Raw genomic sequence first — 5,268 nt, 5'->3', positions numbered from 1 at the left:
GCCTCTTACAGTAGGCAGACTCTTGGATGTCTTGGCCCAGCCTCTTACAGTAGGCAGACTCTTGGATGTCTTGGCCCAGCCTCTTACAGTAGGCAGACTCTTGGATGTCCTGGCTCAGCCTCTTGCTTTCTGTTTTGAAGACCATCTCTGATCACAGCAGAAAAGCCTCCAGCTCTCTGGCCTTCCAACCATCTTTAAGACTTACCTGGGAATTTGCTTGGTTCACAGCCTAGAAGGACAGCAGGTCATCCTGGCAACATTTCCACACGGGTCCAGTAAGTCACCACTCAGCTCCCAAGATCCTTTCCTATGCCCCTGGAAACATCAATCATGCCCGACGTATTTCAAAGACACTTCTGCCTGCTTTCTCTTTTCTGGGCCTGAACTTGAGTGTTCATGGCTCTCTTTACTGTTTGTAATCGACTTCTCAAGAGCAATGTTAGTATAGGTGTTATTGTTATTTTTGGTCAGGCTCTTTTAGTTCGAAGTGCTAGAGACAAACAAATTTCAACCATTCCATGAAATTCTCATCAAAATGCCAGTGCCAATCTTCTGAGAAATAGAAAAAAAAATTCTAAAATGCATAAGCAATTTTGAGTTTTATTCAAGAGAGAGAGAGAGAGAGAGCGAGCCAGGGTATGTTTGCTAGAGCTGGGTATGGTGAGGTGGAAGAGGGCGCCTCTCCCTTTCCCTTAGGTACCAGATATATAAACAGATATAGTATGGAACAAAGTTTATTTAGGGCATGGGAAGGGGAGTTGAGGAGGGAGGGGAGATAGAGAAAGGCAGGGGGGGAAGGAGGAGGGGGAGGGGAGGGGGCTGGCCAGGAACACATGGAGAGAGGGAGAAGGAGGGTGGGGAGAGAGGGAGAGGGCCAGGGCGAGAAGGGGCAGAGAGTAAGAGAGCGAGGAAGAGGCAAGCAACCCCATTTATATTGAGTTGGCATACCTGGCTGTTGCCAGGTAACTGTGGGGCGGAGCCTAGAAGGAATGCTAACAAGCACCAAAGACAAATAGACACCATAAGACTAATGTTCGATGAAAAGGCTGACTCTGGAAGTACGGTCATGTTCTACTACAAAGTAACAAAAACAGCTTGATAAAGGAGCCAAAACAGACAGGCAGGCAGTGTTCGCAGGGGTGCTGCTGTAGCAGCCGTTAGTATGACAAACAAGCCATAAAACACTCAGACAAAAGACAACTTCAAAACAAATAACACCAGAAAAAACTGGATATCCACACAGAGAAGACTGAAAACAGTCCCCTCATACTGTACAGAAATCACCCCAAATGGATCAAAGATCTCAGTATAAGAACTTAATCCGTTGGGGGTTGGGGGACGGGGAATAGAGAAAAATACGTCCAGACATCGGCTTAAGCGCTGTCTTTCTGAAAGGGGCTAGCCGGGACGGGGGTGGGGCTAGCCGGGACGGAGGTGGGACTAGCCGGGACGGGGGTGGGGCTAGCCGGGACGGGGGTGGGGCTAGCCGGGACTGGGTGGGGTGGGGTGGAGCTTAGATCAGACCCCCGAGGGCGGCTCAGTGGTTAAAGCATTTGCCCTGCAAGGATAAGCGCCTGAGTTAGATACCCAAGAACCCTGAAGGCTGGAGGAGTGGGAGGAGCCACACTGGTAGCAGGAGCTCAAGAGGCAGAAAAGTTCTCTGGTGTCTGTGGCCCGCCGGCCCAGCCTTCTTGGTATGTTCCAGGCTAGTGAGAAACCCTGTCTCAAAAATCAAAGTGGACTGTTGGCTGGGTTTTTTTTGTCTTTGCTTTTGTTTTTGTTTGTTTTGTTTTGTTTTAAATACTATTGTGTCCTTTTATCTCTGACTCTCTTCCAAACTTTATTCCACCCTAATCCCTTACAACACCAGGTAGGAAAGAAAGGGAGGGTAGACCTCTTTAGACTCCTTCCTGTTTATTAAGGGTGTTGGATGGATTCCCTGGGGGCAAATCCAATCTTCATCGTCATATCCAGCAGTACCACAATCCAGCAACAGCAAACACCACAGCAAATGCAGCAGCAGGGGCAGCAGCTGCTGCCACAGGGCCTCTCAGGTCCCATGTATAGCCTCTCCAGAGTCCCCAGAGTTAAACTAGCTGAAGCTAGTGTATGCCCCGCCAGTGCATGACGCAAATCAAAATCACCTGCTGCAAAGCAGCCTCTTATCTCACACCTGAGAGTAAAACAACAACATACTCACACAACATAGCTGAGTTTTTAAAGAAACCAAAATTCTCACTGTCTTTCACCGTTTTAGTCTAAAAAAAAATGACATTTTCTCTAATATTAATAGACTATTAATATAAACAAATTATGAGAACTGTCAAGCAAGAATTATATTTACCATCTCCAGTCCCTATGTATTTGGTAACCTTGGAGAAGGCACTCCACTATCAGTCCTTTCCCGGTGAGCCCAAAGTTTCTCACCTAAATCACTGTCTTGCATTTAACACCTTTAAAACATCTTTTAGACCCTAAAACATTTTCTTAACTCCTAAACAACTTAAGCTTAACTGTGAGTTGATAACTATCTAGTCTTCAACACTATCAGAGACCTGGCAAGTTTAAATATCACCGGAATAAACAAGAGGTATAGAGCAAGTAGCTTTCAAACTTTAGAAATATCAGAGTCTGCTGGCTGCCCGTACAGTCGAATACCCAAGGTCCTTCTGTATCCTTGGAGCATCCATCTTCAGCGACAGGCCCAGAATATCTGACAGACTTTTCTGTGAAGCAGGAATTTTGAAGGACTAGGCTATCTTATCTCTGCAAAGATGGGCAGTTGATGTCCCAGTGTCCTGCTTGTCCACAGTTTGGACAACATGCTGTCAGCAGTAGGGGCAAGGGCAGTTCTTTCTTAAGTGGCTAGCTTTGCCACATTTGAAGCAACCTACATGTGGAAGTTCTTCATGCCCACCATCTTCTTTGCGGTAGATCGGGGGTATTGCCAGGAGCAGATGTGTCTGTCAGAAAAGCCTTTTATTGTTATAAACATTTTAAATGCCTTCTTCTGTAGGTCTCTAACGTGTTTGAAGATCCGATGTCTACCTCAGTATCTCTGAATAGACAAATGTTGCTTGACACTACCTGTTTACGCTGCTTAACTTTGAAAACATAGTCATGAGGCAAAAAAAAAAAAAAAAAAAGCTTAGTTTTGTAATTAACTATACTAGTACCTAACAAGGTTACATTTATAGGTGACTAACAAGTATCTCGCACTTCTAATTATAGTAAGCAGTTTGCAATAATAGCTTTCATAAGAATAGAACTTCACATTGCATTTTCAAAAGAGTTGCATATGTACAATACACTAAGACTTAACAAAATAACCTTAAATTTCAGTCATATACAATCATCCATACCGATGTAAAATATTTGAGGCTAGTAGATTCAATAATTTACTTTTTATTCTACCATCTTAGACCCCCCCCTTTTTATGGTCCCCTTCCCCCTGACACTAGATAGGAGAGAAAGGATAGAGGGGAGACAGGGGAAGAAAGCGATCCCTGACTCTAACCTCCTTGGCTTTGTTTCCTCCCTCACCATGATCAATAATAACTTATAACCAACCCCCCTAAATGACAACAAACATCCATAACCCACCAAATGACCAAAAACCACCCAACGCACCTCTTGGGAATGGGGGCATTGTGGTTTTTTTTTTTTAATTGTTTCCTGCTGTCTGGGAGTGAAGGCGACTTTGGGGGACTCTAAGAAAATTGGGATATTGGCCAAGTCCTGCAAGAGCTGGCCGTACTATTTGCTGTCTCTGTGGGATAGGAAAGTGCAGGGCTTAACTGAAGTCCTGGCTAAAACAGTCTGGGAGGCTAGACCATCTGAGCTACCTGTTTCGAAGTTGATCTAGATGCAATCTTTTGAGGCTACAGCAACTGAGGCCATCTGTGAGGCTGGGTCACCTGGGCTACTTACTTTGTCTTCTTTGGTATCTGGTCTTTTTGCTCTGAAAAAAAATTAAGGTAGTATACATTTCTTTTTTCTTTTTTAAAGATTTATTTATTTATTTTTATGTATATGAGTACACAACTGCTCTCTTCAGACACACCAAAAGAGGGCATCAGATCCCATTACAGATGGTCATGAGCCACCATGTGGTTTCTGGGATTTGAACTCAGGACCTCTGGAAAAGCAGTCAGTGCTCTTAACCTCTGAGCCATCTCTCCAGCCCATACGTTTCTGTATTAACACATTTACAGAATGTGTGGGGTGCACAATTCAGCTAAAGATGATTCTCTATGGTGGGGCAGTGGTGGCGCACGCCTTTAATCCCAGCACTTGGTAGGCAGAGGCAGGCAGATTTCTGAGTTTGAAGCCAGCCTGCTCTACAGAGTGAGTTCCAGGACAGTCAGGGCTACACAGAGAAACCCTGCCTCGAAAAAACAAATCAGGGGGTGGGGGTGGGGGTGGGGGAGATGGTTCTCTATGTTTGAGCAGCTGAAAGGTACTATGAACCTGTAAGCCCATTTGGACTGCCTAACTGAACTGTAATTATAGACCTTCATCTATACCATATGAGAGGATGGAATATAATAATTATATAATATATAATAAGTCATGAGGACTCTGTAGCCAACAAGATGTATTGGCTTTGCAGAGAGGTCTTCCTTGGTCAAATCTAATTTTTGTGGATTTTGATAGTGTCTTAGGGTGTCCATTGCTGTGAAGAGACACCATGACCAAGGCAACTCTTGTGAAGGACAACGTTTCATTGGGGCTGGCTTACAGTTTCAGAGGTTAGTCCATTATCATCATGGCAGGAAGCATGGCAGCATGCAGGCAAACACAGTGCTAGAGAAGGAACTGAGAGTTCTGAATTTGGATGCAAGGGCAGCCTGGGAGAGGGTCAGGATTACACTGACCAGACTTAAGCGCATATGAAGCCTCAAAGCCCCATCTCCACAGTGACACACTTCCTCTAACAAGGCTATACTTCCTCTAATGAAGCCACACCTCCTAAATAGTGCCATTTACCATGGACCAGGCATTTTCAAACCACCACAAATGGTAGCCATACTTTTTCATTCCTTGTAGACACTAACTGCATACCCATCCCAAAACCACTGCAGGCTCCGACTCTGACATCAGCACATCAGTATATAAGTTGCTCTAATTCCATATTTTTTTTGTTTTTGTTTTTTAATAAGCCAGTGTCTCTTGGTTGCTGTTGTTTCTTTTTTATCAACATTAAGAAAATTTAACAGCCGGGTGGTGGTGGCGCGCGCCTTTAATCCCAGCACTTGGGAGGCAGAG

The sequence above is a fragment of the Mus caroli genome, chromosome 15, assembly GCF_900094665.2.
Source record: "Mus caroli chromosome 15, CAROLI_EIJ_v1.1, whole genome shotgun sequence".
In the NCBI taxonomy this organism is placed as follows: domain Eukaryota; kingdom Metazoa; phylum Chordata; class Mammalia; order Rodentia; family Muridae; genus Mus; species Mus caroli.
Note: the sequence above shows the minus strand (reverse complement) of the source record.